Raw genomic sequence first — 15,156 nt, 5'->3', positions numbered from 1 at the left:
AACAATCAATTTCTTTAATCAATTCTTCTTCTGATAGTGGCGTCCAAAACTCATTACCCTTACCTTTACGAATATCTAGTTCTTGCTGCATTAGGTTGAATAGCTTAATACTGTTAGGATCTCTAAACTTTTCGTATATTATTACATGATTCGGATATTTTTCTTCTGCTTCATTAAGAGGCTTATATAGACTTCTCTTTTGACATCTGATAGCATAATAAGGGAATGGATCATTAGGTTTGTTCTTCTTGTATATGATTAGACAATTATCTTTTGAATTATCGTTTGTATATGGTGCTGCGATTGTTTTAAGATGATTTATTTCCTTTTCTTGTTTCTCATTGTTTATACGTAAATCATTCATTTGTTGTTCTATTTCTTGTAGTCTTGTTTGAAGTTGATCGTTGTTATCCTTATATTGTTTAAAGTCTTTAGAGAAATAGTCTTCAATAATATCATAACACTTATCATAAAAATCTTGTGAAATCCAAAAAGCAATAGCAAGAAATATTTTTCTGTACACATATGTTCCAGATATAACTGAGACTGCTTCTTTGTCTCTTCCTGTTATTAAATACGTAGAGCACCTCGTATGTTTAGAGGAAGTGCTTTTTCTATCATAATATTCTATTAGTTCTTTTGATTCTTTATTTCTCAACCAGTTATCAAACCTTTTTCCACCAACAGTACATAGTTTAGTAGCATTGAAGTAGCCAGTTTTTTTTATCTATAATCAACTTAAAATCACCAAACAGACCGTACCAGTAATCATCTTTAATCTGTTCATAGCAAATATCATTTAAGCTATATGAATTATCCATAGTACTTATATTTATTATATAGAAAATGTTGATTTAATCATTTTCAGAGTTTTTACCCACACAAATTAATTTTCATTCACCATCTTATCATATCTTTCGAAATCGCTACACCCTTACATAATATCTAACACAGGGAGTAACGATTCGCTAGCCTTTTATGGAATAACCATAAAAGACAAACATTTATATTTACACTACAACATTACTCTTATCTAACCAACTATTATGCGAATCATCAAAACCTAGCCATTTAACATATACTTTATCACCTTTCTTTCTTAACACCTTTTCCACCAAGTATTCATCTTTATGTTTCTTCTTTAATAGTTCTGGTTCGTAAAATCTACCTTGGACACCCTCTTCTTTTAAATCTTTAATTCTATATGTAGGTGGATTAGATGGAATAACTTCGCTAATAACAAATACTTCTGTTGACCAATTAGGTGTGTATCCTTTCTCAAATAACCCTTTCGATTTACTTATACGAACATGATCACCTAATTTGTATTTGGGTTTAACACGCTTATATTCTTTTTGATACACTTTCTCCAATATTGTTTGCTCATTCTTCTTATTAACTTCTATAGGCTTTAAACCAATTGTTCTATGAATTTGGTGGTTATATTATTTAACTAGTGTTGGTAATGTACCTATCCATTTATAATTTCCTTGTGTTGTGAACCTTTTCCACAAGTTCTGTTTAAGTGTTCGATTAAATCTTTCAGCAACAGAAGCTTTCTTACCACTATAGGTTGAGTAATGATTAATCTTATTTTCCTCCATCAACTTCTTAAACTCTTTATTGTAAAACTCTTTACCTTGATCTGTTTGTAAGTTACTAGGTTTTCTCGTTCTTAATATGGATTCAAATGCTTCTGTAACATTTTTACCACTCTTATCTTTAACAGGAACAGCAAACGCATATTTCGAGAACACATCTATAATCGTTAGCAAATACTTATAACCTTTATTTAATTTGGAAACACCTTTAAATACTCCACTATCCATTTCAACAAGATCAGCTTGCCAAAGATCATCGATACCTTTTATAACTACACTTAATCTGTCAAAGTTTTTTCTAGATGGTTTGTGAATTTCTTCTATAATGTCTTCTCTAACACCTTTACCATCATATAGTCAATCGGGCTTTTTAACGAATTGAGTTTTAGTAACACCACATACAGAACATATACCTTTCTTTAGATATCTTCCATTCTTCGTTTGTTCAATTCTAATAGTATCTTTCTTCGTATCTGTCAATTTCTTACACTTAACACAATACATCCTGTTTATTATATAGAAAATCAATAACTATGGCTGTTTAATATTATGCTATCAACATTCTCACTATCATCATCATCACTATCTTCATCTTGTCTTTCTACATGCATAAGAAGCAATAGTAATTTACCATGTTTCAGATCAGAATCTTTAGATGGCCTAACTGCTAATAGATCATTTATATTAAAGTGTAATGGAAAAGTTTCAACTAGAGAACCATTTAAATATATATCTATATAATACGTATTATAAGATGATTCTATATGCATTATCCTACTTTATAAAGAAATTTGTATGCGGTAGATTGATTATGTATTAAAAAGAACGGAGTTTCAACATTTTCTGATATCAATCGACCTGGAAGCTCTATAACATAACTCCGTTTGATGAAGTTAAGCTCTTCTTTTAACATGACAATATCTTTTCTCACAACTGTATTATCTAACTCTGATATCATTTTAACATTACCAAAGATATCCATATTTATTGTATAGCAAACGTCTTTAGGAAAGCTCTCTTTCTATGTACATTACAACAAACAATAATTGACCTTCTTCCATAGCTGAAGTTTTATTTGGTTTAATTGTAATTATATCACTCTTGTTAAAGTTAAAAGGTAAATTTTCAATCAAAGTATCACCCAAATATATCTCTAGAAAGTATTTATCCAAACTTAATTCCATGTGCATTATTTTTCCATTATAGAGAAATTTGTAACCATTAGAGAGATTAAATATTCTAAAGATTGGCTCCTTAAGGTTTTTAGCTCTCAATCGACATAATAGAGGTATGGTTTCTTTCTGCATAATCAATTTAGTAGTATCCATCCTAATCTTTTGAAAATCTTCTTTCTTGATGTATGTGTCTTGTAACGTTTCTAATGTATTTTCAAATCGTTTTCTATCGTTCTCTAATTGAGCTTCTACTGATCTAAGTTGACTTACGCTAACAACATCATTTAAATTCTCCAACAATTTTAATTTTTCTTCACTAATATCAACATTATCTTTTCTATCTTTAACATTACCAAATATATCCATACTCATTTATTATACAGAAAATGTCCATCCTAATTTTTCAAAACATTTCTTTAACATCTCTATTTGTTTAGATGAGTGTTTAAAATCGATATCAACATGAACATCGTGCTTTTTCAACAGATGGTACAATACACATTTCAAGTTAATAAACAATACTCTTTTCGGATACAGTTCTTTAAAGGTTTTGTATAAGTTTTCGAAGTCGTCTATAAATGTTTCTTCCATATGTCGTAAGTTTAATGGTTTTTGATCGGTAAGGTGATAGTGTATTAAATAGACATCATCATAATATTTTGTGTATTTGTTTTTCTTTAGTACTTCTAGAACATCTTTTGTTGATATTAAATGTTTTGATATATCTCTAAATTCATTATTTAACACCTTGAACACATCTTCAGGAATAATTCTATCCTGTAAAGCTTGCAAACGAGATAACTGTAACTTAAATCTTTTTATAGTATCATACCATGGTTTTCTTACGCAAGCTCTCATTCCTTCATTAGTACTGTAAACAAAACCATTCGCTACAAAACAATTATCACAAATATATGTACTCCTACCTTTTGTTAATGACTTACAACCACAATTACTGCATTTTGATGCTCTAGAGCTATAATTTGATAGCATATCCTTTAAGGTAATTATTGGACGTAACTTTTCCAACTCTTCTTCCGTGTACAAAAATTTAGGTATTAACATTTTCCATAAATCAATAACATCATATACATTGTTTCTATCTTTTAAGTCTATCTCACTAACATACTCAAAATACTGATAAAAATTATATCTATCTAGTTCATCTAGTTCATCCTCATGCTTCTCAAAATAATCTAAAAATCTATTGTGTATAGCTTCCATATTTATCATAAAACAAAACTTTTATGGATATAAGCCATAAAAGTACTTAAACTTAATAATATTTAATCATTTTTAATCATATACATAACATCACTAAAAGAATACCCTTGATTTAGAAGATTTAAAACCTTAACACAAAGATGACCACATATAACTGAATTAAAGTCTTGTATTCGTTCGTCATTGTAAAATAACTTTTTGATACCAAGATATTGTACTAGCTGCTTAGGAGGAACACCACCATAAGAATCGAACACGTACTTTATGTTGTTATCTTTCCAATAGCATATCCAATGAGTACCAATGTTTTCTGATTTATCGAAGTTAACTACACCACACTCATGTACATGGGGTTTTTGTGGAAGTTCATCACTCATAAATACACCTCTAAATCGTTTTATCTTTAATTCTTTAACCAACCTCTCTATATTGAAGTTGGTCAATGGTTTTAGTTTTTTGACTTCTTTGGTTTACCTGCCCCTGCTTTTCTTCCATAGCCATATTGTGTCTTTTTTGTTCTTCAAGTTCTTGCTTATTCTCCTTAGCATCAAGTACAGTTTTAGTAATCGCTGCTGCACCACCTGCTAATGAGCAAACTGCTCCTAAAGCTGCTAAAATGGCTGGAATTGTAAAGATAAACCCACCCATATGCTCTTTCTTAATCTTTTTCATTTGTGTAGTAGTTAAAGTTAAATTCATTCCTTTACCTTCTTTAATTTTCTTAGATTTATCACTAAGTTGTTTCTTTGTTAATACATGATCAATATTTAAATCCTTTAGTTCGTTATAAGGAACACTAAACATACAACCTTTAATAGAACACATCTTCCTATTTATTTAAGAGAAAATCTTAGTTTGTAAAAATACAGTTGTTGTTGCTCCACCAAAATCAATTAAGGAATCATTCTCATCTGTTATCCTTATCTCAAAATTGTCAACCTTGTCTTTGGATATAGGGGAAAATAATGGATAAGTAGGTTCGTAAATGATGCTACGTTTAAAATCGGCATCTGTTTTAAATGATGCTATGATCCCTGTTTCTCTATGTGTGTATTCTGTATCTTTAACAAACATACCATCTGCTATATTACAGTGAACATTTATAGTATCAAACGGATGAAACTTTGGCAACTTACTTCCAATATGTATTTTGTTCTTTTCTAAAACTTCAAAAACATTAAACCCGAGGACAATACCTATACTCCCAATTGTAACATCATTACTATCAGTTTCAATTTTAACTCTATTTCTTAAATGATCTTCTGATAATGTTATGTTGATGGATTGAGATTTTAAATATTCATTAAGACTGTTTAAATTATATTGACCTTCTGGTATAAAAACTTGTCTATCACCATATGAGAAACTGTTTTTTTCTGTTGTTATGTTTGGAGTTAGATACGTACTGTAAAACCCAACTAGTCCAATACTTAAATAGTTGCTCCTGTTGTCTAATTCGTAATGGAGTTTCTTCTTTAAAACAGAAGTATCACTCGTTAGCTTAAATACCTTAGCCATTTATTATATAAAAAATGAATGAGTTTGATTTACCTAGAGATATTCCAAGAGAGAAAGTAATCAAGTTAATAGAAGATGTCATTCAAAAGTTAGAATACAGTTTAAAGAAGAAAAAGAGGAAACTACGAATTGTTAAATATGCATACTACACTTTGATCACGTTATCAGTTATACTTTCTGCAACAACTAGGTTTATTAATATTTTTATACCTGTAACAATTTACTCGATATTAACAACGTCTCTTGCAACTGGAAGTGTTATAATAACAGGTTTGTCTTCTAAGTTAAACATAAGCAAAAGAAAAGATGAATATAAAACCATTGTCACTTGTATTAACTCATTTAAAGAACAGTTAGATATGATAATAACACTAAATGGTGAAATGGATAGCGAATATATAAAAGATACGTTGCTTAAGATCAGAGAACAACTTAAAGATATAAGATCATAAAAGAGTCGATTTTCTCTATAATAAATGAGTAAGAAAACTATTAATTGGGATGTACAAGAGATGATAAAAGAAACAACAGTTAAGAAAAGAAATGGAGAGCTTATACCTGATGATGTTCGATGCCTTATAGTTGGTCCGTCTGGGTCTGGTAAGACGTTTTTGTTATTTAACTTCTTATTACAGCCAGGTTGGTTAAACAATAATTACTTCTACATATATTCTAAAAGCATGAATCAGCCAAAGTATGAACAGTTAAAAGATCGATTTGAAAAAGCAGAACTAAAGTTTAAGAAGCAAACAGCAACGTTCTTAAGCAGTAATGATTCTATTGTACCTATTGATGAATGTGAAAAATACTCTGTTGTTGTGTTTGATGATTACATTTTGGAGAATCAAGATACTGTTAGAAATTACTTTACAAGAGGTAGGCATAGACATTTAGACTGTTTCTATCTTGCACAAACATATTCAAAAGTACCTAAACAGCTTATAAGAGATAACGTTAACTTCCTATGCATATTCAGACAAGATGATACTAATCTTAAACATGTGTATAATGGATTTGTTGGAGGAGATATGTCTTATGATAAATTTAAAGAGATATGTTCAAAATGTTGGCAAGATGATTATGGTTTTATAGTAATTGATATGACAAGGAAGGTAAACAATGGTAAGTATAGGAACAAGATAAAACACTTTATAAACGTTTGATGTTTTTTCACGTTTGTTCGTTTTAACGTTTGACGTTTATTGACGTTTTTCACGTTTATTGACGTTTATTAACGTTTGTTCGTTTGCTATATAATAAATGGATGAGAAAAATATTAATAAAAATATCAAGTTAAAGGAGTTCTTGATAAAGGGCTTCAAATCTTGGAAGAAAAAAAGAGCAGGTATATATGATAAATTTAAAACACAAGAACAACCTGTAATTGATGCTATTCAAAACTTGGGAAGTAAGATCAAAGAAGTAGCAGAACAAAATAAAAATCTAATAACTGAACTTGTTCCAGTTGTACATAAGACGGCTTCAATAGATCCCAGTCTACTAGAAACACCTAAAAAGATAACTTATGATAGTTCCCCAAGTAGTAGCGATACGCCTATAACCGGAGAAATAAGCAGATGAGAAAACAAATTAAAGACAAAGTGGAAGGAGTAGAACCTTTAACAACAGCACAATCATTTGGTAAGATTGCAACGAAATATTATAGTAAAAGAAATGATAGTGTGTTTGGAATAAGAACTGTAGAAGAAGATGGAAAAATAATAAATAAGATAGGAAATTCTGAAGTTAAAGTGAATGGTGATGATTTGATAATTAATTGTAAAACTTATAAAGGAACAGAAGGTCTATGGGAATTGTTAACGATAAATACTAATAAAACCATTGAAGATTATGATGATGATGATTTTGAACAGTACAAGGAAATAATAATAGAGTCAGATGCTGCCTTCCAAAAATATAATCGAGATAAAAAAGTAGCATCTAGTAGAGGTTCTAAGTACATTAATATTATCAAGCCTATTTGGGATAATTATATTAAACCATCTTTACCTCCAACTCCTAAAAGGACTGGTGAAGGAATTAAACAATATACAGAGATACCTAAAGAATATATATGGATGGATGATGTGAGAAAGTTAATTGATCGGTTAATAGTTATAGATGGAGAAGAAAATGCTGGTAATAATAACTTTTATAATGAGAAAGTAGGTATAGTGAGTATGATTAATAACAAGTTTTCACAATTTATTCCTAATGATCCAAAAGGTATAGGTTATTTGATTAAGATCTTAAATACATTACCACCAAGATTCTGGAATGATGAGAAGCTTGGAAAAGGATTAGTAAATGATTTGATTAATAAACTCCCATTTGAATTACATATTCCAGGATTTTCGTATTGTGGTCCGGGAACTAAGCTACAAGAAAGATTAGAAAGAGGTGATAAAGGTATTAACCCATTAGATGAGGCTTGTAAAGAACACGATATATACTACAGAGACAATAAAGATACAGAGTCAAGACATATTGCAGATAAGGAACTAGAAACTAAAGCATGGAAAAGAGCATTTAGTAGTGATGCGTCAATTAATGAACGATTAGCTGCTTTTGGGGTTGGTACTGCTATGAATGCTAAGGTTAAGTTGGGATGGGGATTATAAGTTTTTTAATTGTTATTATGTATGATTCTTTTATGGGTATATCCCATAAAAGCGTTGTTTCAAGATTTTCTTTATAATAAATGGATAGTGTTGAGTGTTACGAGTTACAGAGCTTTAAGGCTAACACAAGAATATTTAATAATTTGAATGAAGCTAACAAAGATATTGAGTTCGATTTCGATGTGGGGGATGGGTTCGTACATCCACACAAAGCAGATTGTCATATGACTTTTGAAATTGTTGGTGCATCAGTTGGAGGAACATTTGGTGCAAATGATACTATAAAACTTGTAGATAACTTCTTCCCATTCTTCTTTTCTCAAATTGAGGTTAGAAAGCATGGAGTTGTTATAGATAAGATTTAACTACCAGGAATAACATCTACAGCTATTGGAACATTAAAGATTTCCAAACCAGAAGTTGAATATTTAAAACAAGCAGGATTTGAAACAGATGATAAACTTGGTCTAAGAAAGGACTTTAGTTAATTGTACCCATTAAGATTAATTCCAGGCTTTTTAAGTGATTATAAAGAGGTTATGTGGAAAGGTGGATTGAGAATAACATTTACAAAAGCTAACAACAATAACGATGTCTTGTACAAATGGACAGGATCAGGAGCAAGTGCAGCAGCTCCTCATGATGGAAAAATAACAATAGAAAGTATGGAGATAAGAATGCCTATTGTTGAATACGAATCTAATTATGAAAACAAGTTAAAGTTGAATATTCTTAAAGAACCTAAAATCATGTTCTCATTCCATACTTATCAATGTGTTCAGAAGACTGTTGTAGGTTCTTTCTTGGAATTTGATGTTACTACTCAATTTAATTCTAGACAATTCGATATGCCTGATTTCGTAGTTGTAATGTTCCAAACTGATAGAAGCGGCAAACAAACAGCAGATGCAAGTAAGTTTGATCATTGTAAGGTAAAGAATATCTATCTTAAGATTGGGAGGAATGAGGTATTTCCAAAAGAATCAAGAAACTTAGATATTGCTAACAAGGATTATTTTAAGATGTAGGAAGACTATACTGCATTTAAGAGAATAACATGTGGTAACACCGAAATGTACTATGACCCTAAAGAGTTTATAGATAACAGACCAATGTATGTGATTAATTGTAGTAAGAGGAAGAATGTATCGGTAAATGAGAGAACAAACATAAAGATTGTAGTAGACTTTGCAGAAGCTGTGGCTGCTAATACTATATGTTATGCGATTTTAATTGGACAAAAGAACTTTACATATGACCCTAAGAATGAGAAAGTAGTAGAAGAGTTTTAGATAGTTAAATGTATGTTTTATTAAAGTTTTTTCATAAACAAAATTGATAAAAAATGATTAAATATTTTTTGGTGAAGATAAAAATTGAAGAGTGTTCATTGATTTTCTATATAATAAATACGATGTCAAGTCATATTGAGCTTTTAAATAAACTTGTAAGTCTTGAACAAAAACAAGTTATTGGATTAAGAGAATTAGAATTAAATACAGAATATAAGATTGTGAAAATGGAAAAGATTAAAACTAAGTTTGGGAAGAGCATTTTAGCTGAGTGTGAGGAGTTCAAGGTTTTTCTTCCACCTAGATTTACAAAACACTTAACAGATAAAATGATTGATGAGATCGTTAAAGATGGAATAAAAATCAAATACACTGGTTTAAAAGATAATTATCCAACTGTTGAGTTCTGTATGTAAATTTTATGTAAATTTTCTGTATGTAAATGAGGATTGGTTTTATGAATTTCTCATAAAACGAACATTTTACTTATAATAAATAAACTATGGCTACTTATTTGAATAAAAAAATGACGTTAAAGCATTGAGATTCCTTCGCATAGATGAGTTAGAAAAAGGTAAAGCGTACGATATAACATTATGGAAATTGATTCAAACACAGCGTTATGGTCAAAGAGTTTTAGTACATTTAGATGAGAAATATAAGACGTTATTACCACAAAGATATAATGATGAAACTGAGCAAGTATTGAAAGATTTGAAAAAGTATAAGCTGTTTGTTAAGTATGAAGGTTTGAAAGATTTAGATAATGGTTATAAAATACATCAGTTTTACTTTAGAAATGAATCCAAAAAATAAAACTTGTAATTTTAAGTATGTTTTAATGAGTATAAGTGATTTTATGATTTCATTATCAATATCCGAACTTGTAATTTTAAGTGTATAAGTGTTTTTTATAGTCTGATACTATAAAAAACTAAGACCTTTGGATATACAGAACATAATGTCATTTAAATTTTAAAGATACATGTATAAATAATGGATTTATTTGAGCTTTTGTAAGCATATCCTTAGAGTTATGCAATTTATAAGACATTCAATAGATAGGAAATTTATTTGTCTATGGATTGTCGTTTGAATTTTGAAAATCGGTTAATATTTGACGGTTACAGCAAGTTCAAAATTTCGGAAATTTTTTACGGGTTTATTTTTGAGTTTTCGGGAAAACGTTATTCTTTAAAAAAGTCCTAAAATTTTATTTGACTTATGGTAGTATTTTTATTTTTTCGATTTGTTGAAATTTTGTGGAGATATTGAAAAAGGAAAACATATCCTGTGGGTTATGCAACCATTTATGCATTTCAGAAAATTGGTTATGTTATTAGTATTCATTTGCCGTTTGAATTTTTGAAATCGGTTAATTAGGGACCGAGGTATTAAATAATAACGTTATTTGAGGGTGGGACTGCAAGTGTTGCCAACTCACTTTTAACAATTATCATATTTATTAGTAGTGGGGTGAATTCATCCTGATATGTTTTAAAGCGATATCTTGAAAAATTAAAATTATGGAACGTTCCGAAAAAATATATTGAGTTGGAGACACTGCATGGTAAAAAGATCTAGTGAGAACAGCATGTGAGTTGTGAATTTCTTTCTTTTATTTGAGGAAATGATGTTGAGAGAAAATCATGTTGGGCTATATGTAAGTCATTCTCCCTCTTTCTTGCTGAAGGTGGAAGAATATAATGACGTGTATCAACGAACATCATAGTTATTACGTAGTCCCATGCGGTGGGATTATGTCATAGTTATTGCGTAGTCCCATCTCCTGGAATTACATCATTAATAGCTCCATCTGGTGTCTACTGGCTGTGTGGGATGGTAGTATGCATGAATGCTCCAGGCAATTTTTATATATGTCGCTGAGGAGGTTGTGTGTTAGTATGTAATTGAATTGCTGTTCGTGGTGTGGTGTTCCAATGTTAGTACTGGAATCGTTCAAAATGAATCAGTGACAGATCATCTGTTCCGGAGTAGATGTAATATTTGTATGTATTCCTTCTCATTGAGTTTTTAAAGCTAATTATTAACGGATTTTCATGATTCAAGTGTCAAATGAAAGCTTATAAAATGGAGATTAAGATGCAATAAATATATTTTTGTGTAGGATTCCATTGTAATATTTTAGATGTAAGTTTTTTATGATTTTAAGTGTCATAAAAGCATATTCAATCTCACTTTGGGGTATCCTTTGTTTTAAAGTACAATAGTCAGGGGTGGCTTCATAATTTTTTTGGGTAGTAAGGGGGTGGAGGGGGAAAGTGTCCTAAAACATACATGTATCCCCTACTGAAAAGGCGTTTGCTGTCCTGTCTACGTTTACAGGCTGCATATCTTTATTTTAAGATGGATTTGTAAGTGACAGAAACAGACCGTTATTTCTTCTTATTTGTTTCTATTTTAAACCAGCTTTCGAGCCCCCTCTATAAAATGTTAAATTGTTGTAACGTATCCTTGAAAAACTTTAATATATATATATATATATATATATATATATATATATATATATATATATATATATATATATATATATATACAGTAAACCCCGTTAACACGAATTCCAAGGGACTGAAAACTCAGGAGGTCGTGTTAAAAGAATTCGTGTTAACCGGGGACCCACATTTTATTATTCGAATACATTTTCTCCATACATACGCACTACAGTATACAGACTATACATACCACTACAGTATATTATGTATATCATAGAAAACACTAGAGATGGTATCGAGATGAGACTGAGTAGTCTCGGTTCCAAATTCGAGACGAGACTGAGAGTTTCGATCTCGTCTCGATTTCGAAAAGCACACCTCGATCTCAAATTCGAGTTAAGATCGAGATCGAGACTAGTTTCGGTCTCGGTGCCATCCTCTAAAAAGTGAAAACACTGCAGTAAGTTTATTATCCTACCGATATCTTCGTAAAGAAATAGGCCGATGGCCGAAATAGGCCGAAATAGGCCATATCCTACCGATGTAAATATCTTCGAAGATTTACAAAAGAAGTTTCCACGCAGAAAATCCAGGTCAAGTTATAAAATTGATAACTCCGCTAGCAGGGTGAGTACCGCTGGAAACGGAAAAATATTTATGATTGCTGTCACCAGTTTGGAGTTACAGGGGAGAGAAGATGTTTTGTTTCGAGCTGTCGCCAGCTCTTCTGCTAAGCACCTGCATGTTCAGCGCTTGACGGAGGACAGAATCAACACCTCATAAGAGAGGAAAGATACCTGTTTCTGGTTTTTCTCTTATTTACAAGGCAATTTTCGTCTGTATAAATACTGCATGACAAAAACTGATCTGTAGTGAAATCTGAAATAAGAAAAATGATCTAAAAAAAACAACGGATTGAAAGTTCGTGTTAAATCAAAACCTTTACTGACTCAAGGGACTAAAAATTAGTTCGTAATTCGTGATAACCAAAATTCGTGTTAACCGATAAAACTTTCTATAAGATAACGTACAGCGATGCCGGGACCCAAATTTTGTTTGTCCTAACCGAGTGTTCGGCTTAAGCGAGTACGTGTTAACGAGGTTATACTATATATATATATATATATATATATATATATATATATATATATATATATATATAGTAAAACCTGTCAACTTGGCCACCTCTCTAAGTTGGCCACATTGAAACAACGCTTACCCTATGATGATAATGATAAATTTACCTGCGTATCTTTTCCACGCAAAGTACCATTTTGTTTTTTTTCTTAACTCTTTCGTATTCCCATATGCGTGGCAGATGTTCTGTGTTTGTAAGTGGAGAGAAAGAAGCATAGATTCCCACGATTTGTTCTTGGAGGTCAAAGGCCAAAACACTACCCTGATAAAGGGTTGTTGAAGAATGCAACATCAGAATAAAAAGAAGAAGACTCCCTAACGAAAAGTTTAGATGTATTGGCAATTCTATCACATATGTTTTTCGCGAGAGTGACAAGAATTTTTACATGTCCCGGTAAACGCCCCTCTCGTTCTAATTTGAATAAAGAGGAACCCTTTTGTCCTGGTCTGGTCTGGGGCCTGGATCAAGGTACCTGTGACCAAATTTTGGTAACTCGGTCCAATCGTCTGGTCCGCTGCCGCACACAGAAACAAACATAGATAGATAAACACACAAACAAACTCTACTTTATTTATATTAGATTCTTCGCTCAATAATTGTGCAAATGAAAGATTTGAAACATACAAAAAACTGGTCATTGTAGAACTAATAAATTATAGAATTTGTAGTATATATGAACAAATAATTCCATACGGCAAATTGAATGACTTGGTATCCACCTTTCCTAATACTTTTTGCTCAGATCAGCTTAAGATTGTACATATCAACATATGATCCGATAATTACAAACACATTTCTCTTCCAGAATATTTGAAATATCTCAGGAATGAACCTCAAAGCATATATCAGGAAACAACGAATCTGCTAATATCGTATTGAGCATTCCATCAACTCAAGCTTTTTTGTAAACATTCAATGAATGCCCTGAAAAGAGTGTAACTTACTTAACGAACAGCATGACAAACTTTCTGAATTACGGACACTTACAATAAAGAACTTGGTATGGAAGCTTTGTAGGATATCTGAATTCTAAGAAAGAGCTATTAATATTTTCGCCGAAATAAAGAACAAGGTATGGAGCTCATTTACAAGACTCTAAGGTATTAATTACGTAAGCTATTTGGTATTAGGTATTAAGTTAGGTGTTGTATAGTGTCTTTTTTTTTACTTCTACTTTATTTAATTACTTTACAGCTCATTTCTAAGGTATTTAGAAATGACTACTCCTAAATAGGGTATGGGAAAGTAATGCCCGCATTTCTTGCAAATGAGGTACCATTCAGAAATCTATGCTTCGGGAAAAAAAATACTTTTCACCAAATTTCACTAATTATAAAATTTTATACTTAAAGGAGGAGAGTAAACATGTGTCTTACAAATACTATATATATATATATATATATATATATATATATATATATATATACAGTGAAACCTGTCTATGCTGGTCAATATTAGTTCCATTGAAAAGTGGCCAACTTACAGAAAATACATGTGATTCGAGTATTTTTAGAATAGGATTTCTAGCATTACTTGGTTGTTAATAAGCAATGGCAGCACAGCTACTTTAAAATAATGTATATAAATTAATTATTTAACTATTTTTTGTTAATGAGCTACAAGTGTTTCCCTCGGAGCAAAAGATGTTTTCAGAAATGTTAAGATAATTCATATTTCAAAACCTCCACTACCTTTTGACAAGAAGTCATGTGCCAAAGGTTAAGAATTGAAATGGTTAGCTTTAGCCTTGAAAATTTTCCGGAATTACTAAAGCTCCCCACTTATGAAAGGAGCTGATAGGCTATAGCTAATGATTTTACCAAAACAGATAGGGTAAACAAATACGTGCAATCATTTCCGGAATTCCTGTACGTGCTCTTTCTTATTCATGCCTTCCTTCAACACCCCTTTATCAGCGTAGTGTTCTGGCCTTTGACCTCCAAGAACAAATCGTGGGAATCTATGCTTCTTTCTCTCCACTTACAAACACAGAACATTTGCCTCGCATATGGGAATACGAAAGAGTTAAGAAAAATAACAAAACGGTACTTTGCGTGGCCAAGATACGCAAGTAAATTTATCATTATCATCATAGGGTAAGCATTGTTTCAATGTGGACAACTGCCAAGATAGA

The sequence above is a fragment of the Thermobia domestica genome, chromosome 14 (assembly GCF_964235325.1).
Source record: "Thermobia domestica chromosome 14, izTheDome1.hap1.1, whole genome shotgun sequence".
Classification (NCBI taxonomy): domain Eukaryota; kingdom Metazoa; phylum Arthropoda; class Insecta; order Zygentoma; family Lepismatidae; genus Thermobia; species Thermobia domestica.
This window is presented reverse-complemented; position numbering follows the sequence as displayed.